The following is a 26,070-nucleotide window of genomic DNA, read 5'->3' on the forward strand; positions in this document are numbered from 1 at the left end:
CCCAGGACTTCAGGAGGAGACCCAGGAGTTCTGAGGGGACCCATTCAGGAGTTCAGGAGGGGACCGGGAGTTCAGGGAGGGACTGAAGATTTCAGGAGGGGACCTAGGAGTTCAGGGGGTAACCCAAGAGTTCAGGAGCGGACCCAGGAGTTCAGGAGAGGACCCAGGAGTGCCCCAAAGGACCCAGGAGTTCAGAAGGGGACCCAGGAGTGCCCCAAAGGATCCAGAGTTCAGGAGGGGACTCAGGAGTGCCCCAAAGGATCCAGAGTTCAGGAGGGGACCCAAGAGTTCAGGAGGGACCCACCCAGAACTTCATGGCGGGACCCACCCAGGACTTCAGGAGGGGACCCAGGAGTTCAGGAGGGACCCATTCAATAGTTCAGGAGAAGGACCAGGAGTGCCCCAAAGGACCCAGGAGTTCAGGAGGGACCCACCCAGGAGTTCAGGAGGGACCCACCCAGGAGTTCAGGAGGGACCCACCCAGGAGTTCAGGAGGGACCCACCCAGGAGTTCAGGAGGGACCCACCCAGGAGTTCATGGCGGGTCGCACCCAGGACTTCAGGAGGGGACCCAGGAGTTCTGAGGGGACCCATTCAGGATTTCAGGAGGGGGACCAGGAGTGCCCCAAAGGACCCAGGAGTTCAGGAGGGGACCCAGGAGTGCCCCAAAGGATCCAGAGTTCAGGAGGGTACCCAGGAATGCCCCAAAGGACCCAGGAGTTCAGGGGGGAACCCAGGCGTTCTGAGGGGACCCAGGAGTGCCCCAAAGTACCCAGGAGTTCGGGAGGGGACCCACCCAGGAGTTCGGGAGGGGACCCACCCAGGAGTTCGGGAGGGGACCCACCCAGGAGTTCGGGAGGGACCCACCCAGGAGTTCAGGAGCGGACCCAGCAGTGCCCCAAAGGACCCAGGAGTTCAGGGGTGAACACAGGAGTTCGGAGGGGACCCAGGAGTTCAGGAGGGGACCCAGGCATTCTGAGGGGACCCAGGAGTGCCCCAAAGTACCCAAGAGTTCAGGAGGGGACCGAAGAGAACAGGAGGGGACCCGCCCAGGAGTTCAGGAGGGACGTTCCCAGGAGTTCAGGGAGGGACTGAAGAATTCAGGAGGGGACCTAGGAGTTTAGGGGGTAACCCAAGAGTTCAGGAGCAGACCCAGGAGTTAGGAGAGGACCCAGGAGTGCCCCAAAGGACCCAGGAGTTCAGGAGGGGACCCAGGAGTTCAGGAGGGGACCCAGGAGTGCCCCAAAGGACCCAGGAGTTCAGGGGGGAACCCAGGAGTGCCCCAAAGTACCCAGGAGTTCAGGGGGAACCCAGGCGTTCTGAGGGGACCCAGGAGTGCCCCAAAGTACCCAAGAGTTCAGGAGGGGACCCAGGAGTTCAGGAGAGACCCACCCAGGAGTTCGGGAGGGACCCACCCAGGAGTTCGGGAGGGGACCAAGCAGTGTTCCAAAGGACCCAGGAGTTCAGGAAGGGAACCAAGAGTTCAGGAGGGGACCCAGGAGTGCCCCAAAGGACCCAGGAGTTCAGGGGGGAACCCAGGCGTTCTGAGGGGACCCAGGAGTGCCCCAAAGTACCCAGGAGTTCGGGAGGGGACCCACCCAGGAGTTCGGGAGGGGACCCACCCAGGAGTTCGGGAGGGGACCCACCCAGGAGTTCGGGAGGGGACCCACCCAGGAGTTCGGGAGGGACCCACCCAGGAGTTCGGGAGCGGACCCAGCAGTGCCCCAAAGGACCCAGGAGTTCAGGGGTGAACACAGGAGTTCGGAGGGGACCCAGGGGTTCAGGAGGGGACCCAGGCATTCTGAGGGGACCCAGGAGTGCCCCAAAGTACCCAAGAGTTCAGGAGGGGACCGAAGAGAACAGGAGGGGACCCGCCCAGGAGTTCAGGAGGGACGTTCCCAGGAGTTCAGGGAGGGACTGAAGAATTCAGGAGGGGACCTAGGAGTTTAGGGGGTAACCCAAGAGTTCAGGAGCAGACCCAGGAGTTAGGAGAGGACCCAGGAGTGCCCCAAAGGACCCAAGAGTTCAGGAGGGGACCCAGGAGTGCCCCAAAGGACCCAGGAGTTCAGGAGGGGACCCAGGAGTGCCCCAAAGGACCCAGGAGTTCAGGGGGGAACCCAGGAGTGCCCCAAAGTACCCAGGAGTTCAGGGGGAACCCAGGCGTTCTGAGGGGACCCAGGAGTGCCCCAAAGTACCCAAGAGTTCAGGAGGGGACCCAGGAGTTCAGGAGAGACCCACCCAGGAGTTCGGGAGGGACCCACCCAGGAGTTCGGGAGGGGACCAAGCAGTGTTCCAAAGGACCCAGGAGTTCAGGAAGGGAACCAAGAGTTCAGGAGGGGACCCAGGAGTGCCCCAAAGGACCCAGGAGTTCAGTGGGGGACCGAAGAGTTCAGGAGGGGGACCAGGAGTGCCCCAAAGGACCCAGGAGTTCTGAGGGGACCCAGGAGTGCCACAAAGGAACCAGGAGTTCAGGGGGGAACTCAGGAGTGCCCCAAAGGATCCAGAGTTCAGGAGGGGACCCAGGAGTGCCCCAAAGGATCCAGAGTTCAGGAGGGGACCCAAGAGTTCAGGAGGGACCCACCCAGGACTTCATGGCGGGACCCACCCAGGACTTCATGGCGGGACCCACCCAGGAGTTCAGGAGGGACCCATTCAGGAGTTCAGGAGGGACCCATTCAATAGTTCAGGAGGGGGACCAGGAGTGCCCCAAAGGACCCAAGAGTTCAGGAGGGGACCCAGGAATTCGAGAGGGACCCACCCAGGCGTTCGGGAGGGACCCACCCAGGAGTTCAGGAGCGGACCCATCAGTGCCCCAAAGGACCCAGGAGTTCAGGGGGGAACACAGGAGTTCGGAGGGGACCCAGGAGTTCAGGAGGGGACCCAGGCGTTCTGAGGGGACCCAGGAGTGCCCCAAAGTACCCAGGAGTTCAGGACGGGACGCGCCCAGGAGTTCAGGAGGGACGCGCCCAGGAGTTCAGGAGGGACGCGCCCAGGAGTTCAGGAGGGACGCGCCCAGGAGTTCAGGGAGGGACTGAAGAATTCAGGAGGGGATCTAGGAGTTTAGGGGGTAACCCAGGAGTTCAGGAGCGGACCCAGGAGTTAGGAGAGGACCCAGGAGTGCCCCAAAGGACCCAGGAGTTCAGGAGGGGACCCAGGAGTGCCCCAAAGGACCCAGGAGTTCAGGAGGGGACACAGGCGTTCTGAGGGGACCCAGGAGTGCCCCAAAGGATCCAGAGTTCAGGAGGGGACCCTCACAGGAGTTCAGGAGGGGACCCAGCAGTGCCCCAAAGGACCCAGGAGTTCAGGGGGTAACACAGGAGTTCGGAGGGGACCCAGGAGTTCAGGAGGGGACCAAGGCGTTCTGAGGGTACCCAGCAGTGCCCCAAAGTACCCAGGAGTTTGGGAGGGGACCCACCCAGGAGTTTGGGAGGGGACCCACCCAGGATTTCGGGAGGGGACCCACCCAGGAGTTCGGGAGGGGACCCAGCAGTGCCCCAAAGGACCCAGGAGTTCAGGGGTGAACCCAGGAGTTCTGAGGGGACCCAAGAGTTCCCCAAAGGACCCAAGAGCTTAGGAGGGGACCCAGGAGTGCCCGAAAGGATCCAGAGTTCAGGAGGGGACCCAGGATTTCAGGAGGGGACCCAGGAGTGCCCCAAACGACCCAGGAGTTCAGTGGGGGACCGAAGAGTTCAGGAGGGGGACCAGGAGTGCCCCAAAGGACCCAGGAGTTCAGGGGGGAACCCAGGAGTTCTGAGGGGACCCAGGAGTGCCCCAAAGGACCCAGGAATTCAGTGGGGGACCGAAGAGTTCAGGAGGGGGACCAGGAGTGCCCCAAAGGACCCAGGAGTTATGAGGGGACCCAGGAGTGCCCCAAGGGACCCAGGAGTTCAGTGGGGGACCAAAGAGTTCAGGAGGGGGACCAGGAGTGCCCCAAAGGACCCAGGAGTTCTGAGGGGACCCAGGAGTGCCACAAAGGACCCAGGAGTTCAGGGGGGAACTCAGGAGTGCCCCAAAGGATCCAGAGTTCAGGAGGGGACCCAGGAGTTCAGGAGGGACCCACCCAGGAGTTCATGGCGGGACCCACCCAGGACTTCATGGCGGGACCCATTCAGGAGTTCAGGAGGGACCCATTCAGGAGTTCAGGAGGGACCCATTCAATAGTTCAGGAGGGGGACCAGGAGTGCCCCAAAGGACCCAGGAGTTCATGGGGGAACCCAGGCGTTCTGAGGGGACCCAGGAGTGCCCCAAAGTACCCAAGAGTTCAGGAGGGGACCCAGGAATTCGAGAGGGACCCACCCAGGAGTTCGGGAGGGACCAACCCAGGAGTTCAGGAGCGGACCCATCAGTGTCCCAAAGGACCCAGGATTTCAGGGGGGAACACAGGAGTTCGGAGGGGACCCAGGAGTTCAGGAGGGGACCCAGGCGTTCTGAGGGGACCCAGGAGTGCCCCAAAGTACCCAGGAGTTCAGGAGGGGACCCGCCCAGGAGTTCAGGAGGGACCCGCCCAGGAGTTCAGGAGGGACCCGCCCAGGAGTTCAGGAGGGACCCGCCCAGGAGTTCAGAGAGGGACTGAAGAATTCAGGAGGGGACCTAGGAGTTCAGGGGGTAACCCAAGAGTTCAGGAGCGGACCCAGGAGTTAGGAGAGGACCCAGGAGTGCCCCAAAGGACCCAGGAGTTCAGGAGGGAACCCAGCAGTGCCCCAAAGGACCCAGGAGTTCAGGAGGGGACCCAGCAGTGCCCCTAAGGACCCAGGAGTTCAGGGGGGAACCCAGGAGTGCCCCAAAGTACCCAGGAGTTCAGGGGGAACTCAGGCGTTCTGAGGGAACCAGGAGTGCCCCAAAGTACCCAAGAGTTCAGGAGGGGACCCAGGAGTTCGGGAGGGACCCACCCAGGAGTTCAGGAGGGACCCACCCAGGAGTTCGGGAGGGGACCCAGCAGTGCTCCAAAGGACGTAGGAGTTCTGAGGGGACCCAAGAGTTCACCAAAGGACCCAAGAGTTCACCAAAGGACCCAAGAGTTCAGGAGTGGACCCAGGAGTGCCCCAAAGGATCCAGAGTTCAGGAGGGGACCCTCCCAGGAGTTCAGGAGGGGACCCAGCAGTGCCCCAAAGGACCCAGGAGTTCAGGGGGTAAAACAGGAGTTCGGAGGGGACCCAGGAGTTCAGTAGGGGACCCAGGCGTTCTGAGGGTACCCAGGAGTGCCCCAAAGTACCCAGGAGTTCGGGAGGGGACCCACCCAGGAGTTCGGGAGGGGACCCAGCAGTGCCCCAAAGGACCCAAAAGTTCAGGAGGGACCCACCCAGGAGTTCATGGCGGGACTCACCCAGGACTTCAGGAGGGGACCCATTCAGGAGTTCAGGAGGGGACCCAGGATTGCCTCAAAGGACCCAGAGTTCAGGAGGGGACCCGCCCAGGAGTTCAGGAGGGGACCCGCCCAGGAGTTCAGGAGGGGACCCGCCCAGGAGTTCAGGAGGGGACCCGCCCAGGAGTTCAGGAGGGGACCCGCCCAGGAGTTCAGGGAGGGACTGAAGAATTCAGGAGGGGACCTAGGAGTTCAGGGGGTAACCCAAGAGTTCAGGAGAGGACCCAGGAGTGCCCCAAAGCACCCAGGAGTTCAGGAGGGGACCCAGCAGTGCCCCAGAGGACCCAGGAGTTCAGGGGGGAACCCAGGAGTGCCCCAAAGTACCCAGGAGTTCAGGAGGGGACCCAGGCGTTCTGAGGGGACCCAGGAGTGCCCCAAAGTACCCAAGTTCAGGAGGGGACCCAGGAGTTCAGGAGAGACCCACCCAGGAGTTCAGGAGGGGACCCAGCAGTGCCCCAAAGGATCCAGAGTTCAGGAGGGGACCCGCCCAGGACTTCAGGAGGGGACCCGCCCAGGACTTCAGGAGGGGACCCGCCCAGGACTTCAGGAGGGGACCCGCCCAGGACTTCAGGAGGGGACCTAGGAGTTCAGGGGGTAACCCAAGAGTTCAGGAGCGGACCCAGGAGTGCCCCAAAGGACCCAGGAGTGCCCCAAGGTACCCAGGAGTTCAGGAGGGGACCCAGGAGTGCCCCAAAGGACCCAAGAGTTCAGGAGGGGCCCCACCCAGGAGTTCAAGAGGGCCCCACCCAGGAGTTCAGGGGGGAGACCGAAGAGTTCAGAAGGCGGACCAGGAGTGCCCCAAAGGACCGAGGAGTGCCCCAAGGTACCCAGGAGTTCAGGAGGGGACCCAGCAGTGCCCCAAAGGACCCAGGAGTTCAGGGGGGAACCCAGGAGTTCGGAGGGGATCCAGGAGTGCCCCAAAAGACCCAGGAGTTCAGGGGGGAACCCAGGAGTTCGGAGGGGACCCAGATGTTCAGGAGGGGACCCAGATGTTCAGGAGGGGACCGAGGAGTACCCCAAAGTATCCAGTCTTCAGGAGGGGACCCAGGAGTGCCCCAAAGGATCCAGAGTTCAGGAAGGGACCCGCCCAGGAGTTCGGGAGGGACCCGCCCAGGAGTTCGGGAGGGGACCCGCCCAGGAGTTCGGGAGGGGACCCGCCCAGGAGTTCGGGAGGGGACCCGCCCAGGAGTTCGGGAGGGGACCCGCCCAGGAGTTCGGGAGGGGACCGGGAGTTCAGGGAGGGACTGAAGAATTCAGGAGGGGACCTAGGAGTTCAGGGGGTAACCAAAGAGTTCAGGAGCGGACCCAGGAGTGCCCCAAAGGACCCAGGAGTTCAGGAGGGGACCCAGATGTTCAGGACACCCAGAAGTTCAGGAGGGGACCGAGGAGTACCCCAAAGTATCCAGTCTTCAGGAGGGGACCCAGGAGTGCCCCAAAGGATCCAGAGTTCAGGAGGGGACCCACCCAGGAGTTCGGGAGGGGACCCACCCAGGAGTTCGGGAGGGGACCCACCCAGGAGTTCGGGAGGGGACCCACCCAGGAGTTCGGGAGGGGACCCACCCAGGAGTTCGGGACGGGACCCACCCAGGAGTTCGGGACGGGACTCACCCAGGAGTGCCCCAAAGGACCCAGGAGTTCAGGGGTGAACCCAGGAGTTCTGAGGGGACCCAAGAGTTCCCCAAAGGACCCAAGAGCTTAGGAGGGGACCCAGGAGTACCCGAAAGGACCCAGGAGTTCAGGAGGGGACACAGGAGTTCAGGAGGGGACCCAGGAGTGCCCCAAAGGACCCAGGAGTTCAGTGGGGGACCGAAGAGTTCAGGAGGGGGAGCAGGAGTGCCCCAAAGGACCCAGGAGTTCTGAGGGGACCCAAGAGTTCAGAAGGGCACCCAGGAGTTCAGGAGGGACCCACCCAGGAGTTCAGGAGGGACCCGCCCAGGAGTTCGGGAGGGACCCGCCCAGGAGTTCGGGAGGGACCCGCCCAGGAGTTCGGGAGGGACCCGCCCAGGAGTTCGGGAGGGGACCAGCCCAGGAGTTCGGGAGGGGACCAGCCCAGGAGTTGGGGAGGGGACCAGCCCAGGAGTTCGGGAGGGGACCAGCCCAGGAGTTCGGGAGGGGACCAGCCCAGGAGTTCGGGAGGGGACCCGCCCAGGAGTTCAGGAGGGACCCACCCAGGAGTTCAGGAGGGACCCGCCCAGGAGTTCAGGAGGGGACCGGGAGTTCAGGGAGGGACTGAAGAATTCAGGAGGGGACCTAGGAGTTCAGGGGGTAACCCAAGAGTTCAGGAGCGAACCCAGGAGTTCAGGAGAGGACCCAGGAGTGCCCCAAAGGACCCAGGAGTTCAGGAGGGGACCCAGGAGTGCCCCAAAGTACCCAGGAGTTCAGGACGGGACCCGCCCAGGAGTTCAGGAGGGACGCGCCCAGGAGTTCAGGAGGGACGCGCCCAGGAGTTCAGGAGGGACGCGCCCAGGAGTTCAGGGAGGGACTGAAGAATTCAGGAGGGGACCTAGGAGTTCAGGGGGTAACCCAAGAGTTCAGGAGCGGACCCAGGAGTTAGGAGAGGACCCAGGAGTGCCCCAAAGGACCCAGGAGTTCAGGAGGGGACCCAGGAGTGCCCCAAAGGACCCAGGAGTGCAGGGGGGAACCCAGGCGTTCTGAGGGGACCCAGGAGTGCCCCAAAGTACCCAGGAGTTCAGGACGGGACGCGCCCAGGAGTTCAGGAGGGACGCGCCCAGGAGTTCAGGAGGGACGCGCCCAGGAGTTCAGGAGGGACGCGCCCAGGAGTTCAGGAGGGACGCGCCCAGGAGTTCAGGAGGGACGCGCCCAGGAGTTCAGGAGGGACGCGCCCAGGAGTTCAGGAGGGACGCGCCCAGGAGTTCAGGAGGGACGCGCCCAGGAGTTCAGGAGGGGACCTAGGAGTTCAGGGGGTAACCCAAGAGTTCAGGAGCGGACCCAGGAGTTAGGAGAGGACCCAGGAGTGCCCCAAAGGACCCAGGAGTTCAGGAGGGGACCCAGGAGTGCCCCAAAGGACCCATGAGTTCAGGGGGGAACCCAGGCGTTCTGAGGGGACCCAGGAGTGCCCCAAAGTACCCAGGAGTTCAGGACGGGACGCGCCCAGGAGTTCAGGAGGGACGCGCCCAGGAGTTCAGGAGGGACGCGCCCAGGAGTTCAGGAGGGACGCGCCCAGGAGTTCAGGAGGGACGCGCCCAGGAGTTCAGGAGGGACGCGCCCAGGAGTTCAGGGAGGGACTGAAGAATTCAGGAGGGGACCTAGGAGTTCAGGGGGTAACCCAAGAGTTCAGGAGCGGACCCAGGAGTTAGGAGAGGACCCAGGAGTGCCCCAAAGGACCCAGGAGTTCAGGAGGGGACCCAGGAGTGCCCCAAAGGACCCAGGAGTTCAGGAGGGGACACAGGCGTTCTGAGGGGACCCAGGAGTGCCCCAAAGTACCCAAGAGTTCAGGAGGGGACCCAGGAGTGCCCCAAAGGATCCAGAGTTCAGGAGGGGACCCTCCCAGGAGTTCAGGAGGGGACCCAGCAGTGCCCCAAAGGACCCAGGAGTTCAGGGGGTAAAACAGGAGTTCGGAGGGGACCCAGGAGTTCAGTAGGGGACCCAGGCGTTCTGAGGGTACCCAGGAGTGCCCCAAAGTACCCAGGAGTTCGGGAGGGGACCCACCCAGGAGTTCGGGAGGGGACCCAGCAGTGCCCCAAAGGACCCAAAAGTTCAGGAGGGACCCACCCAGGAGTTCATGGCGGGACTCACCCAGGACTTCAGGAGGGGACCCATTCAGGAGTTCAGGAGGGGACCCAGGATTGCCTCAAAGGACCCAGAGTTCAGGAGGGGACTTGCCCAGGAGTTCAGGAGGGGACCCGCCCAGGAGTTCAGGAGGGGACCCGCCCAGGAGTTCAGGAGGGGACCCGCCCAGGAGTTCAGGGAGGGACTGAAGAATTCAGGAGGGGACCTAGGAGTTCAGGGGGTAACCCAAGAGTTCAGGAGAGGACCCAGGAGTGCCCCAAAGCACCCAGGAGTTCAGGAGGGGACCCAGCAGTGCCCCAGAGGACCCAGGAGTTCAGGGGGGAACCCAGGAGTGCCCCAAAGTACCCAGGAGTTCAGGAGGGGACCCAGGCGTTCTGAGGGGACCCAGGAGTGCCCCAAAGTACCCAAGTTCAGGAGGGGACCCAGGAGTTCAGGAGAGACCCACCCAGGAGTTCAGGAGGGGACCCAGCAGTGCCCCAAAGGATCCAGAGTTCAGGAGGGGACCCGCCCAGGACTTCAGGAGGGGACCCGCCCAGGACTTCAGGAGGGGACCCGCCCAGGACTTCAGGAGGGGACCCGCCCAGGACTTCAGGAGGGGACCCGCCCAGGACTTCAGGAGGGGACCTAGGAGTTCAGGGGGTAACCCAAGAGTTCAGGAGCGGACCCAGGAGTGCCCCAAAGGACCCAGGAGTGCCCCAAGGTACCCAGGAGTTCAGGAGGGGACCCAGGAGTGCCCCAAAGGACCCAAGAGTTCAGGAGGGGCCCCACCCAGGAGTTCAAGAGGGCCCCACCCAGGAGTTCAGGGGGGAGACCGAAGAGTTCAGAAGGCGGACCAGGAGTGCCCCAAAGGACCGAGGAGTGCCCCAAGGTACCCAGGAGTTCAGGAGGGGACCCAGCAGTGCCCCAAAGGACCCAGGAGTTCAGGGGGGAACCCAGGAGTTCGGAGGGGATCCAGGAGTGCCCCAAAAGACCCAGGAGTTCAGGGGGGAACCCAGGAGTTCGGAGGGGACCCAGATGTTCAGGAGGGGACCCAGATGTTCAGGAGGGGACCGAGGAGTACCCCAAAGTATCCAGTCTTCAGGAGGGGACCCAGGAGTGCCCCAAAGGATCCAGAGTTCAGGAAGGGACCCGCCCAGGAGTTCGGGAGGGACCCGCCCAGGAGTTCGGGAGGGGACCCGCCCAGGAGTTCGGGAGGGGACCCGCCCAGGAGTTCGGGAGGGGACCCGCCCAGGAGTTCGGGAGGGGACCCGCCCAGGAGTTCGGGAGGGGACCCGCCCAGGAGTTCGGGAGGGGACCGGGAGTTCAGGGAGGGACTGAAGAATTCAGGAGGGGACCTAGGAGTTCAGGGGGTAACCAAAGAGTTCAGGAGCGGACCCAGGAGTTCAGGAGAGGACCCAGGAGTGCCCCAAAGGACCCAGGAGTTCAGGAGGGGACCCAGATGTTCAGGACACCCAGAAGTTCAGGAGGGGACCGAGGAGTACCCCAAAGTATCCAGTCTTCAGGAGGGGACCCAGGAGTGCCCCAAAGGATCCAGAGTTCAGGAGGGGACTCACCCAGGAGTTCGGGAGGGGACCCACCCAGGAGTTCGGGAGGGGACCCACCCAGGAGTTCGGGAGGGGACCCACCCAGGAGTTCGGGACGGGACCCACACAGGAGTTCGGGACGGGACCCACACAGGAGTTCGGGACGGGACTCACCCAGGAGTGCCCCAAAGGACCCAGGAGTTCAGGGGTGAACCCAGGAGTTCTGAGGGGACCCAAGAGTTCCCCAAAGGACCCAAGAGCTTAGGAGGGGACCCAGGAGTACCCGAAAGGACCCAGGAGTTCAGGAGGGGACGCAGGAGTTCAGGAGGGGACCCAGGAGTGCCCCAAAGGACCCAGGAGTTCAGTGGGGGACCGAAGAGTTCAGGAGGGGGAGCAGGAGTGCCCCAAAGGACCCAGGAGTTCTGAGGGGACCCAAGAGTTCAGAAGGGCACCCAGGAGTTCAGGAGGGACCCACCCAGGAGTTCAGGAGGGACCCGCCCAGGAGTTCAGGAGGGACCCGCCCAGGAGTTCGGGAGGGACCCGCCCAGGAGTTCGGGAGGGACCCGCCCAGGAGTTCGGGAGGGACCCGCCCAGGAGTTCGGGAGGGACCCGCCCAGGAGTTCGGGAGGGACCCGCCCAGGAGTTCGGGAGGGGACCAGCCCAGGAGTTCGGGAGGGGACCAGCCCAGGAGTTGGGGAGGGGACCAGCCCAGGAGTTCGGGAGGGGACCAGCCCAGGAGTTCGGGAGGGGACCAGCCCAGGAGTTCGGGAGGGGACCCACCCAGGAGTTCAGGAGGGACCCGCCCAGGAGTTCAAGAGGGACCCGCCCAGGAGTTCAGGAGGGGACCGGGAGTTCAGGGAGGGACTGAAGAATTCAGGAGGGGACCTAGGAGTTCAGGGGGTAACCCAAGAGTTCAGGAGCGAACCCAGGAGTTCAGGAGAGGACCCAGGAGTGCCCCAAAGGACCCAGGAGTTCAGGAGGGGACCCAGGAGTGCCCCAAAGTACCCAGGAGTTCAGGACGGGACCCGCCCAGGAGTTCAGGAGGGACGCGCCCAGGAGTTCAGGAGGGACGCGCCCAGGAGTTCAGGAGGGACGCGCCCAGGAGTTCAGGGAGGGACTGAAGAATTCAGGAGGGGACCTAGGAGTTCAGGGGGTAACCCAAGAGTTCAGGAGCGGACCCAGGAGTTAGGAGAGGACCCAGGAGTGCCCCAAAGGACCCAGGAGTTCAGGAGGGGACCCAGGAGTGCCCCAAAGGACCCAGGAGTGCAGGGGGGAACCCAGGCGTTCTGAGGGGACCCAGGAGTGCCCCAAAGTACCCAGGAGTTCAGGACGGGACGCGCCCAGGAGTTCAGGAGGGACGCGCCCAGGAGTTCAGGAGGGACGCGCCCAGGAGTTCAGGAGGGACGCGCCCAGGAGTTCAGGAGGGACGCGCCCAGGAGTTCAGGAGGGACGCGCCCAGGAGTTCAGGAGGGACGCGCCCAGGAGTTCAGGAGGGACGCGCCCAGGAGTTCAGGGAGGGACTGAAGAATTCAGGAGGGGACCTAGGAGTTCAGGGGGTAACCCAAGAGTTCAGGAGCGGACCCAGGAGTTAGGAGAGGACCCAGGAGTGCCCCAAAGGACCCAGGAGTTCAGGAGGGGACCCAGGAGTGCCCCAAAGGACCCAGGAGTTCAGGGGGGAACCCAGGCGTTCTGAGGGGACCCAGGAGTGCCCCAAAGTACCCAGGAGTTCAGGACGGGACCCGCCCAGGAGTTCAGGAGGGACGCGCCCAGGAGTTCAGGAGGGACGCGCCCAGGAGTTCAGGAGGGACGCGCCCAGGAGTTCAGGAGGGACGCGCCCAGGAGTTCAGGGAGGGACTGAAGAATTCAGGAGGGGACCTAGGAGTTCAGGGGGTAACCCAAGAGTTCAGGAGCGGACCCAGGAGTTAGGAGAGGACCCAGGAGTGCCCCAAAGGACCCAGGAGTTCAGGAGGGGACCCAGGAGTGCCCCAAAGGACCCAGGAGTTCAGGAGGGGACACAGGCGTTCTGAGGGGACCCAGGAGTGCCCCAAAGTACCCAAGAGTTCAGGAGGGGACCCAGGAGTTCAGGAGGGACCCACCCAGGAGTTCGGGAGGGACCCACCCAGGAGTTCGGGAGGGACCCACCCAGGAGTTCGGGAGGGACCCTCCCAGGAGTTCGGGAGGGACCCTCCCAGGAGTTCGGGAGGGGACCCACCCAGGAGTTCGGGAGGGGACCCAGCAGTGCCCCAAAGGACCCAGGAGTTCTGAGGGGACCCAAGAGTTCACCAAAGACCCAAGAGTTCAGGAGTGCACCCAGGAGTCCCCAAAGGATCCAGAGTTCAGGAGGGGACCCAGCAGTGCCCCAAAGGACCCAGGAGTTCAGGGGGTAACACAGGAGTTCGGAGGGGACCCAGGAGTTCAGGAGGGGACCAAGGCGTTCTGAGGGTACCCAGCAGTGCCCCAAAGTACCCAGGAGTTTGGGAGGGGACCCACCCAGGAGTTTGGGAGGGGACCCACCCAGGATTTCGGGAGGGGACCCACCCAGGAGTTCGGGACGGGACCCAGCAGTGCCCCAAAGGACCCAGGAGTTCAGGGGTGAACCCCGGAGTTCTGAGGGGACCCAAGAGTTCCCCAAAGGACCCAAAAGCTTAGGAGGGGACCCAGGAGTGCCCGAAAGGATCCAGAGTTCAGGAGGGGACCCAGGAGTTCAGGAGGGGACCCAGGTGTGCCCCAAACGACCCAGGAGTTCAGTGGGGGACCGAAGAGTTCAGGAGGGGGACCAGGAGTGCCCCAAAGGACCCAGGAGTTCAGGGGGGAACCCAGGAGTTCTGAGGGGACCCAGGAGTGCCCCAAAGGAACCAGGAATTCAGTGGGGGACCGAAGAGTTCAGTAGGGGGACCAGGAGTGCCCCAAAGGACCCAGGAGTTATGAGGGGACCCAGGAGTGCCCCAAGGGACCCAGGAGTTCAGTGGGGGGCCGAAGAGTTCAGGAGGGGGACCAGGAGTGCCCCAAAGGACCCAGGAGTTCTGAGGGGACCCAGGAGTGCCACAAAGGACCCAGGAGTTCAGGGGGGAACTCAGGAGTGCCCCAAAGGATCCAGAGTTCAGGAGGGGACCCAGGAGTGCCCCAAAGGATCCAGAGTTCAGGAGGGGACCCAAGAGTTCAGGAGGGACCCACCCAGGAGGTCATGGCGGGACCCACCCAGGAGGTCATGGCGGGACCCACCCAGGACTTCATGGCGGGACCCATTCAGGAGTTCAGGAGGGACCCATTCAGGAGTTCAGGAGGGACCCATTCAGGAGTTCAGGAGGGACCCATTCAGGAGTTCAGGAGGGGGAGCAGGAGTGCCCCAAAGGACCCAGGAGTTCAGGGGGGAACCCAGGCGTTCTGAGGGGACCCAGGAGTGCCCCAAAGTACCCAAGAGTTCAGGAGGGGACCCAGGAATTCGAGAGGGACCCACCCAGGAGTTCGGGAGGGACCCACCCAGGAGTTCGGGAGGGACCCACCCAGGAGTTCGGGAGGGACCCACCCAGGAGTTCAGGAGCGGACCCATCAGTGCCCCAAAGGACCCAGGAGTTCAGGGGGGAACACAGGAGTTCGGAGGGGACCCAGGAGTTCAGGAGGGGACCCAGGCGTTCTGAGGGGACCCAGGAGTGCCCCAAAGTACCCAGGAGTTCAGGAGGGGACCCGCCCAGGAGTTCAGGAGGGACCCGCCCAGGAGTTCAGGAGGGACCCGCCCAGGAGTTCAGAGAGGGACTGAAGAATTCAGGAGGGGACCTAGGAGTTCAGGGGGTAACCCAAGAGTTCAGGAGCGGACCCAGGAGTTAGGAGAGGACCCAGGAGTGCCCCAAAGGACCCAGGAGTTCAGGAGGGGACCCAGCAGTGCCCCAAAGGACCCAGGAGTTCAGGGGGGAACCCAGGAGTGCCCCAAAGTACCCAGGAGTTCAGGGGGAACTCAGGCGTTCTGAGGGAACCAGGAGTGCCCCAAAGTACCCAAGAGTTCAGGAGGGGACCCAGGAGTTCAGGATGGACCCACCCAGGAGTTCGGGAGGGGACCCAGCAGTGCTCCAAAGGACGCAGGAGTTCTGAGGGGACCCAAGAGTTCACCAAAGGACCCAAGAGTTCACCAAAGGACCCAAGAGTTCAGGAGTGGACCCAGGAGTGCCCCAAAGGATCCAGAGTTAAGGAGGGGACCCTCCCAGGAGTTCAGGAGGGGACCCAGCAGTGCCCCAAAGGACCCAGGAGTTCAGGGGGTAACACAGGAGTTCGGAGGGGACCCAGGAGTTCAGTAGGGGACCCAGGCGTTCTGAGGGTACCCAGGAGTGCCCCAAAGTACCCAGGAGTTCGGGAGGGGACCCACCCAGGAGTTCGGGAGGGGACCCAGCAGTGCCCCAAAGGACCCAAAAGTTCAGGAGGGACCCACCCAGGAGTTCATGGCGGGACCCAGCCAGGATTTCAGGAGGGGACCCATTCAGGAGTTCAGGAGGGGGACCAGGAGTGCCCCAAAGGATCCAGAGTTCAGGAGGGGACCCGCCCAGGAGTTCAGGAGGGGACCCGCCCAGGAGTTCAGGAGGGGACCCGCCCAGGAGTTCAGGAGGGGACCCGCCCAGGAGTTCAGGAGGGGACCCGCCCAGGAGTTCAGGAGGGGACCCGCCCAGGAGTTCAGGGAGGGACTGAAGAATTCAGGAGGGGACCTAGGAGTTCAGGGGGTAACCCAAGAGTTCAGGAGAGGACCCAGGAGTGCCCCAAAGGACCCAGGAGTTCAGGAGGGGACCCAGGAGTGCCCCAGAGGACCCAGGAGTTCAGGAGAGGACCCAGGAGTGCCCCAGAGGACCCAGGAGTTCAGGGGGGAACCCAGGAGTGCCCCAAAGTACCCAGGAGTTCAGGAGGGGACCCAGGCGTTCTGAGGGGACCCAGGAGTGCCCCAAAGTACCCAAGAGTTCAGGAGGGGACCCAGGAGTTCAGGAGAGACCCACCCAGGAGTTCAGGAGGGGACGCAGCAGTGCCCCAAAGGATCCAGAGTTCAGGAGGGGACCCGCCCAGGACTTCAGGAGGGGACCCGCCCAGGACTTCAGGAGGGGACCTAGGAGTTCAGGGGGTAACCCAAGAGTTCAGGAGCGGACCCAGGAGTGCCCCAAAGGACCCAGGAGTGCCCCAAGGTACCCAGGAGTTCAGGAGGGGACCCAGGAGTGCCCCAAAGGACCCAAGAGTTCAGGAGGGGCCCCACCCAGGAGTTCAAGAGGGCCCCACCCAGGAGTTCAAGAGGGCCCCACCCAGGAGTTCAGGGGGGGACCGAAGAGTTCAGAAGGCGGACCAGGAGTGCCCCAAAGGACCGAGGAGTGCCCCAAGGTACCCAGGAGTTCAGGAGGGGACCCAGCAGTGCCCCAAAGGACCCAGGAGTTCAGGGGGGAACCCAGGAGTTCGGAGGGGATCCAGGAGTGCCCCAAAAGACCCAGGAGTTCAGGGGGGAACCCAGGAGTTCGGAGGGGACCCAGATGTTCAGGACACCCAGAAGTTCAGGAGGGGACCGAGGAGTACCCCAAAGTATCCAGTCTTCAGGAGGGGACCCAGGAGTGCCCCAAAGGATCCAGAGTTCAGGAGGGGACCCACCCAGGTGTTCAGGAGGGGACCCACCCAGGTGTTCGGGAGGGGACCCACCCAGGAGTTCGGGACGGGACCCACCCAGGAGTTCGGGACGGGACCCACCCAGGAGTTCGGGACGGGACCCACCCAGGAGTTCGGGACGGGACTCACCCAGGAGTGCCCCAAAGGACCCAGGAGTTCAGGGGTGAACCCAGGAGTTCTGAGGGGACCCAAGAGTTCCCCAAAGGACCCAAGAGCTTAGGAGGGGACCCAGGAGTACCCGAAAGGATCCAGAGTTCAGGAGGGGACCCAGGAGTTCAGGAGGGGACCCAGGAGTGCCCCAAAGGACCCAGGAGTTCAGTGGGGGACCGAAGAGTTCAGGAGGGGGAGCAGGAGTGCCCCAAAGGACCCAAGAGTTCAGGAGGGACCCGCCCAGGAGTTCGGGAGGGACCCGCCCAGGAGTTCGGGAGGGACCCGCCCAGGAGTTCGGGAGGGGACCAGCCCAGGAGTTCGGGAGGGACCCGCCCAGGAGTTCGGGAGGGGACCGGGAGTTCAGGGAGGGACTGAAGAATTCAGGAGGGGACCTAGGAGTTCAGGGGGTAACCCAAGAGTTCAGGAGCGGACCCAGGAGTTCAGGAGAGGACCCAGGAGTGCCCCAAAGGACCCAGGAGTTCAGGAGGGGACCCAGGAATGCCCCAAAGGACCCAGGAGTTCAGGAGGGGACCCAGGAGTTCGGGAGGGACCCACCCAGGAGTTCGGGAGGGACCCTCCCAGGAGTTTGGGAGGGGACCCAGCATTGCCCCAAAGGACCCAGGAGTTCAGGGGGGAACCCAAAAGTACTGAAGATACCCAGCAGTACCCCAAAGGACCCAGGAGTTCTGAGGGGACCCAAGAGTTCACCAAAGGACCCAAGAGTTCAGGAGGGGACCCAGCAGTGCCCCAAAGGACCCAGGAGTTCAGGAGGGGACCCAGGCGTTCTGAAAGGACCCAAGAGTGCCCCAAAGTACCCAGGAGTTCGGGAGGGGACCCACCCAGGAGTTCGGGAGGGGACCCACCCAGGAGTTCGGGAGGGGACCCAGCAGTGCCCCAAAGGACCCAGGAGTTCAGGAGGGGACCCAAGAGTCCAGGAGGGGACCCAGGAGCTCAGGAGGGGACCCAGGAGTGCCCCAAAGGACCCAGGAGTTCAGTGGGGGACCGAAGAGTTCAGGGGGGAACTCAGGAGTGCCCCAAAGGATCCAGAGTTCAGGAGGGGCCCCAGGAGTGCCCCAAAGGATCCAGAGTTCAGGAGGGGACCCAGGAGTTCATGGCGGGACCCACCCAGGAGTTCATGGCGGGACCCACCCAGGAGTTCATGGCGGGACCCACCCAGGAGTTCATGGCGGGACCCACCCAGGAGTTCATGGCGGGACCCACCCAGGAGTTCATGGCGGGACCCACCCAGGAGTTCAGGAGGGACCCATTCAGGAGTTCAGGAGGGGGAGCAGGAGTGCCCCAAAGGACCCAGGAGTTCAGGGGGGAACCCAGGCGTTCTGAGGGGACCCAGGAGTGCCCCAAAGTACCCAAGAGTTCAGGAGGGGACCCAGGAGTTCGAGAGGGACCCACCCAGGAGTTCGGGAGGGACCCACCCAGGAGTTCAGGAGCGGACCCATCAGTGCCCCAAAGGACCCAGGAGTTCAGGGGGGAACACAGGAGTTCGGAGGGGACCCAGGAGTTCAGGAGGGGACCCGCCCAGGAGTTCAGGAGGGGACCCGCCCAGGAGTTCAGGAGGGGACCCAGGACTTAGGAGAGGACCCAGGAGTGCCCCAAAGGACCCAGGAGTTCAGGAGGGGACCCATGAGTGCCCCAAATGACCCAGGAGTTCAGGACGGGACCCAGGAGTGCCCCAAAGGACCCAGGAGTTCAGGAGGGGACCCAGGAGTGCCCCAAAGGACCCAGGAGTTCAGGAGGGGACCCAGCAGTGCCCCAAAGGACCCAGGAGTTCAGGGGGGAACCCAGGAGTGCCCCAAAGTACCCAGGAGTTCAGGAGGAACCCAGGCGTTCTGAGGGGACCCAGGAGTGCCCCAAAGTACCCAAGAGTTCAGGAGGGGACCCAGGAGTTCGGGAGGAACCCACCCAGGAGTTCAGGAGGGACCCACCCAGGAGTTCGGGAGGGGACCCAGCAGTGCTCCAAAGGACCCAGGAGTTCTGAGGGGACCCAGGAGTGCCCCAAAGTACCCAAGAGTTCAGGAGTGGTCCCAGGAGTGCCACAAAGGATCCAGATTTCAGGAGGGGACCCTCCCAGGAGTTCAGGAGGGGACCCAGCAGTGCCCCAAAGGATCCAGGAGTTCAGGGGGTAACACAGGAGTTCGGAGGGGACCCAGGAGTTCAGTAGGGGACCCAGGAGTTCAGTAGGGGACCCAGGAGTGCCCCAAAGTACCCAGGAGTTCGGGAGGGGACCCACCCATGAGTTCGGGAGGGGACCCAGCAGTGCCCCAAAGGACCCAAAAGTTCAGGAGGGACCCACCCAGGAGTTCAGGAGGGGACCCGCCCAGGAGTTCAGGAGGGGACCCGCCCAGGAGTTCAGGAGGGGACCCAGGACTTAGGAGAGGACCCAGGAGTGCCCCAAAGGACCCAGGAGTTCAGGAGGGGACCCATGAGTGCCCCAAATGACCCAGGAGTTCAGGACGGGACCCAGGAGTGCCCCAAAGGACCCAGGAGTTCAGGAGGGGACCCAGGAGTGCCCCAAAGGACCCAGGAGTTCAGGAGGGGACCCAGCAGTGCCCCAAAGGACCCAGGAGTTCAGGGGGGAACCCAGGAGTGCCCCAAAGTACCCAGGAGTTCAGGAGGAACCCAGGCGTTCTGAGGGGACCCAGGAGTGCCCCAAAGTACCCAAGAGTTCAGGAGGGGACCCAGGAGTTCGGGAGGAACCCACCCAGGAGTTCAGGAGGGACCCACCCAGGAGTTCGGGAGGGGACCCAGCAGTGCTCCAAAGGACCCAGGAGTTCTGAGGGGACCCAGGAGTGCCCCAAAGTACCCAAGAGTTCAGGAGTGGTCCCAGGAGTGCCACAAAGGATCCAGATTTCAGGAGGGGACCCTCCCAGGAGTTCAGGAGGGGACCCAGCAGTGCCCCAAAGGATCCAGGAGTTCAGGGGGTAACACAGGAGTTCGGAGGGGACCCAGGAGTTCAGTAGGGGACCCAGGAGTTCAGTAGGGGACCCAGGAGTGCCCCAAAGTACCCAGGAGTTCGGGAGGGGACCCACCCAGGAGTTCGGGAGGGGACCCAGCAGTGCCCCAAAGGACCCAAAAGTTCAGGAGGGACCCACCCAGGAGTTCAGGAGGGGACCCGCCCAGGAGTTCAGGAGGGGACCCGCCCAGGAGTTCAGGAGGGGACCCGCCCAGGAGTTCAGGAGGGGACCCGCCCAGGAGTTCAGGAGGGGGACCAGGAGTGCCCCAAAGGACCCAAGAGTTCAGGAGGGGACCCAGGATTGCCCCAAAGGATCCAGAGTTCAGGAGGGGACCCGCCCAGGAGTTCAGGAGGGGACCCGCCCAGGAGTTCAGGAGGGGACCCGCCCAGGAGTTCAGGAGGGGACCGGGAGTTCAGGGAGGGACTGAAGAATTCAGGAGGGGACCTAGGAGTCCAGGGGGTAACCCAGGAGTTCAGGAGAGGACCCAGGAGTGCCCCAAAGGACCCAGGAGTTCAGGAGGGGACCCAGCAGTGCCCCAAAGGACCCAGGAGTTCAGGGGGGAACCCAGGAGTGCCCCAAAGTACCCAAGAGTTCAGGAGGGGACCCAGGAGTTCAGGAGAGACCCACCCAGGAGTTCGGGAGGGACCCACCCAGGAGTTCGGGAGGGGACCCAGCAGTGCCCCAAAGGACCTAGGAGTTCTGAGGGGACCCAAGAGTTCATCAAAGACCCAGGAGTTCGGGAGGGGACCCTGCAGTGCCCCAAAGGACCTAGGAGTTCTGAGGGGAGCCAAGAGTTCACCAAAGACCCAAGAGTTCAGGAGTGGACCCAGGAGTGCCCCAAAGGATCCAGAGTTCAGGAGGGGACCCTCCCAGGACTTCAGGAGGGGACCCTCCCAGGACTTCAGGAGGGGACCCCCCCAGGACTTCAGGAGGGGACCCCCCCAGGACTTCAGGAGGGGACCCCCCCAGGAGTTCAGGAGGGGACCCCCCCAGGAGTTCAGGGGGTAACCCAAGAGTTCAGGAGCGGACCCAGGAGTGCCCCAAAGGACCCAGGAGATCAGGGGGGAACCCAGAAGTTCAGGAGGGGACCGAGGAGTACCCCAAAGGATCCAGAGTTCAGGAAGGGACCCAAGAGTTCGGGAGGGGCCCCACCCAGGAGTTGGGGAGGGCCCCACCCAGGAGTTCAAGAGGGCCCCACCCAGGAGTTCGGGGGGGGACCGAAGAGTTCAGAAGGCGAACCAGGAGTGCCCCAAAGGACCCAGGAGTGCCCCAAGGTACCCAGGAGTTCAGGAGGGGACCCAGCAGTGCCCCAAAGGACCCAGGAGTTCAGGGGAGAACCCAGGAGTTCGGAGGGGATCCAGGAGTGCCCCAAAGGACCCAGATGTTCAGGAGGGGACCCAGATGTTCAGGAGGGGACCCAGATGTTCAGGAGGGAACCGAGGAGTACCCCAAAGGATCCAGTCTTCAGGAGCAGACCCAGGAGTGCCCCAAAGGATCCAGAGTTCAGGAAGGGACCCACCCAGGAGTTCGGGAAGGGACCCACCCAGGAGTTCGGGAGGGGACCCACCCAGGAGTTCGGGAGGGGACCCACCCAGGAGTTCAGGGGGGGACCGGGAGTTCAGGGGGGGACCTAGGAGTTCAGGGGGTAACCCAGGAGTTCAGGAGGGGACCCAGGAGTTCAGGAGGGGACCCAGGAGTGCCCCAAAGGACCCAGGAGTTCAGGGGGGAACCCAGGAGTGCCCCAAAGGATCCAGAGTTCAGGAGGGGTCCCACCCAGGAGTTCAGGAGGGGTCCCACCCAGGAGTGCACCAAAGGACCCAGGAGTTCATGGGGGAACCCAGGAGTTCTGAGGGGACCCAGGAGTGCCCCAAAGTACCCAGGAGTTCAGAAGGGGACCCACCCAGGAGTTCGGGAGGGGACCCAGCAGTGCCCCAAAGGACCCAGGAGTTCAGGGGGGAACCCAGGAGTGCCCCAAAGGATCCAGAGTTCAGGAGGGGTCCCACCCAGGAGTGCACCAAAGGACCCAGGAGTTCAGGGGGGAACCCAGGAGTGCCCCAAAGGATCCAGAGTTCAGGAGGGGTCCCACCCAGGAGTGCACCAAAGGACCCAGGAGTTCAGGGGGGAACCCAGGAGTTCTGAGGGGACCCAGGAGTGCCCCAAAGTACCCAGGAGTTCAGGAGGGGACCCACCCAGGAGTTCGGGAGGGGACCCACCCAGGAGTTCGGGAGGGGACCCACCCAGGAGTTCGGGAGGGGACCCAGCAGTGCCCCAAAGGACCCAGGAGTTCAGGGGGGAACCCAGGAGTGCCCCAAAGGATCCAGAGTTCAGGAGGGGTCCCACCCAGGAGTTCAGGAGGGGTCCCACCCAGGAGTGCAACAAAGGACCCAGGAGTTCAGGGGGGAACCCAGGAGTGCCCCAAAGGATCCAGAGTTCAGGAGGGGTCCCACCCAGGAGTTCAGGAGGGGTCCCACCCAGGAGTGCCCCAAAGTACCCAGGAGTTCGGGAGGGGACCCACCCAGGAGTTCAGGAGGGGACCCACCCAGGAGTTCAGGAGGGCCCCACCCAGGAGTTTGGGGGGGGACCGAAGAGTTCAGGAGGGGGACCAGGAGTGCCCCAAAGGACCCAGGAGTGTCCCAAGGTACCCAGGAGTTCAGGAGGGGACCCAGCAGTGCCCCAAAGGACCCAGAAGTTCAGGGGGGAACCCAGGAGTTCGGAGGGGACCCAGGAGTTCAGGAGGGGCCCAGGAGTGCCCCAAAGGACCCACGAGTTCAGGAGGGGACACAGGAGTGCCCCAAAGGATCCAGAGTTCAGGAGGGGACCCAGGAGTTCAGGAGGGCCCCACCCAGGAGTTCAGGAGGGCCCCACCCAGGAGTTCAGGAGGGCCCCACCCAGGAGTTCAGGAGGGCCCCACCCAGGAGTGCCCCAAAGGACCCAGGAGTTCAGGAGGGGACCCACCCAGGAGTTCAGGAGGGACCCAGCCAGGAGTTCAGGGGGGGACCGAGGAGTTCAGGAGGGGACCCAGGAGTGCCCCAAAGGACCCAGGAGTTCAGGGGGGACCCAGGAGTTCAGGGGGGACCCAGGAGTTCAGGAGCGGGCCCCCACAGAAGTTCACGAGGGCACCCAAGAGTTCAGGGTGGGACCCAGGAGTGCCCCAAAGGACCCAGGAGTTCAGCGGGGGACCCCAGAGTGCCCCAAAGGACCCAGGAGTTCAGGGGGGAACCCAGGAGTGCCCCAAAGTACCCAGGAGTTCAGGGGGAACCCAGGCGTTCTGAGGGGACCCAGGAGTGCCCCAACGGACCCAGGAGTTCAGTGGGGAACCCAGGAGTTATGATGGGACCCAAGAGTTAAGGAGGGCATTCAAGAGTTCAGGAGGGAGCCACCTAGGAGTTCAGGAGGGAGTCACGCAGGAGTTCAGGAGGGGACTGGCGGTTCAGGGGGGGACCCAGGAGATCAGGGGGGCCCCCAAGAGCTCAGGGGGGGACTGAAGAGTTCGGGGGGGGACTGAAGAGTTCAGGAGGGGACCCGCCCAGGAGTTCAGGAGGGGACCCGCCCAGGAGTTCAGGAGGGGACCCGCCCAGGAGTTCAGGGAGGGACTGAAGAATTCAGGAGGGGACCTAGGAGTCCAGGGGGTAACCCAGGAGTTCAGGAGAGGACCCAGGAGTGCCCCAAAGGACCCAGGAGTTCAGGAGGGGACCCAGCAGTGCCCCAAAGGACCCAGGAGTTCAGGGGGGAACCCAGGAGTGCCCCAAAGTACCCAGGAGTTCAGGGGGAACCCAGGCGTTCTGAGGGGACCCAGGAGTGCCCCAAAGTACCCAAGAGTTCAGGAGGGGACCCAGGAGTTCAGGAGAGACCCACCCAGGAGTTCGGGAGGGACCCACCCAGGAGTTCGGGAGGGGACCCAGCAGTGCCCCAAAGGACCCTGGAGTTCAGGGGGGAACCCAGGAGTGCCCCAAAGGACCCAGGAGTTCAGGGGGGAACCCAGGAGTGCCCCAAAGTACCCAGGAGTTCGGGAGGGGACCCACCCAGGACTTCAGGAGGGGACCCGCCCAGGACTTCAGGAGGGGACCCGCCCAGGACTTCAGGAGGGGACCTAGGAGTTCAGGGGGTAACCCAAGAGTTCAGGAGCGGACCCAGGAGTTCAGGAGAGGACCCAGGAGTGCCCCAAAGGACCCAGGAGATCAGGGGGGAACCCAGAAGATCAGGAGGGGACCGAGGAGTACCCCAAAGGATCCAGAGTTCAGGAAGGGACCCAGGAGTTCGGGAGGGGACCCACCCAGGAGTTCGGGAGGGGACCCACCCAGGAGTTGGGGAGGGCCCGACCCAGGAGTTCAAGAGGGCCCCACCCAGGAGTTCGGGGGGGGACCGAAGAGTTCAGAAGGCGAACCAGGAGTGCCCCAAAGGACCCAGGAGTGCTCCAAGGTACCCAGGAGTTCAGGAGGGGACCCAGCAGTGCCCCAAAGGACCCAGGAGTTCAGGGGGGAACCCAGGAGTTCGGAGGGGATCCAGGAGTGCCCCAAAGGACCCAGGAGTTCAGGGGGGAACCCAGATGTTCAGGAGGGGACCCAGATGTTCAGGAGGGGACCGAGGAGTACCCCAAAGGATCCAGTCTTAAGGAGGGGACCCAGGAGTGCCCCAAAGGATCCAGAGTTCAGGAAGGGACCCACCCAGGAGTTCGGGAGGGGACCCACCCAGGTGTTCAGGGGGGGACCGGGAGTTCAGGGGGGGACCTAGGAGTTCAGGGGGTAACCCAAGAGTTCAGGAGGGGACCCAGGAGTTCAGGAGGGGACCCAGGAGTTCAGGAGAGGACCCAGGGGTTCAGGAGAGGACCCAGGAGTGCCCCAAAGGACCCAGGATTTCAGGGCGGAACCCAGGAGTGCCCCAAAGGATCCAGAGTTCAGGAGGGGTCCCACCCAGGAGTGCACCAAAGGACCCAGGAGTTCAGGGGGGAACCCAGGAGTTCTGAGGGGACCCAGGAGTGCCCTAAAGTACCCAGGAGTTCGGGAGGGGACCCACCCAGGAGTTCGGGAGGGGACCCAGCAGTGCCCCAAAGCACCCTGGAGTTCAGGGGGGAACCCAGGAGTGCCCCAAAGGATCCAGAGTTCAGGAGGGGTCCCACCCAGGAGTTCAGGAGGGGTCCCACCCAGGAGTGCCCCAAAGGACCCAGGAGTTCAGGAGGGGACCCACCCAGGAGTTCAGGAGGGACCCAGCCAGGAGTTCAGGGGGGGACCGAGGAGTTCAGGGGGGGACCCAGGAGTGCCCCAAAGGACCCAGGAGTTCAGGGGGGAACCCAGATGTTCAGGAGGGGACCCAGATGTTCAGGAGGGGACCGAGGAGTACCCCAAAGGATCCAGTCTTCAGGAGGGGACCCAGGAGTGCCCCAAAGGATCCAGAGTTCAGGAAGGGACCCACCCAGGAGTTCGGGAGGGGACCCACCCAGGAGTTCGGGAGGGGACCCACCCAGGTGTTCAGGGGGGGACCGGGAGTTCAGGGGGGGACCTAGGAGTTCAGGGGGTAACCCAAGAGTTCAGGAGGGGACCCAGGAGTTCAGGAGGGGACCCAGGGGTTCAGGAGGGGACCCAGGGGTGCCCCAAAGGACCCAGGAGTTCAGGGGGGAACCCAGGAGTGCCCCAAAGGACCCAGGAGTTCAGGGGGGAACCCAGGAGTGCCCCAAAGGACCCAGGAGTTCAGGGGGGAACCCAGGAGTGCCCCAAAGTACCCAGGAGTTCGGGAGGGGACCCACCCAGGAGTTCGGGAGGGGACCCAGCAGTGCCCCAAAGGACCCTGGAGTTCAGGGGGGAACCCAGGAGTGCCCCAAAGGATCCAGAGTTCAGGAGGGGTCCCACCCAGGAGTTCAGGAGGGGTCCCACCCAGGAGTGCCCCAAAGGACCCAGGAGTTCAGGAGGGGACCCACCCAGGAGTTCAGGAGGGACCCAGCCAGGAGTTCAGGAGGGACCCAGCCAGGAGTTCAGGGGGGGACCGAGGAGTTCAGGAGGGGACCCAGGAGTGCCCCAAAGGACCCAGGAGTTCAGGAGGGACCCAGGAGTTCAGGGGGGACCCAGGAGTTCAGGAGCGGGCCCCCACAGAAGTTCACGAGGGCACCCAAGAGTTCAGGGTGGGACCCAGGAGTGCCCCAAAGGACCCAGGAGTTCAGCGGGGGACCCCAGAGTGCCCCAAAGGACCCAGGAGTTCAGGGGGGAACCCAGGAGTGCCCCAAAGTACCCAGGAGTTCAGGGGGAACCCAGGCGTTCTGAGGGGACCCAGGAGTGCCCCAACGGACCCAGGAGTTCAGTGGGGAACCCAGGAGTTCTGAGGGGACCCAAGAGTTAAGGAGGGCATTCAAGAGTTCAGGAGGGAGCCACCCAGGAGTTCAGGAGGGAGCCACCCAGGAGTTCAGGAGGGGACTGGGGGTTCAGGGGGGGACCCAGGAGATCAGGGGGGCCCCCAAGAGCTCAGGGGGGGACTGAAGAGTTCGGGGGGGGACTGAAGAGTTCAGGAGGGGACCCGCCCAGGAGTTCAGGAGGGGACCGGGAGTTCAGGGAGGGACTGAAGAATTCAGGAGGGGACCTAGGAGTCCAGGGGGTAACCCAGGAGTTCAGGAGAGGACCCAGGAGTGCCCCAAAGGACCCAGGAGTTCAGGAGGGGACCCAGCAGTGTCCCAAAGGACCCAGGAGTTCAGGGGGGAACCCAGGAGT

Source organism: Patagioenas fasciata, chromosome 6, assembly GCF_037038585.1.
Source record: "Patagioenas fasciata isolate bPatFas1 chromosome 6, bPatFas1.hap1, whole genome shotgun sequence".
Lineage (NCBI taxonomy): Eukaryota > Metazoa > Chordata > Aves > Columbiformes > Columbidae > Patagioenas > Patagioenas fasciata.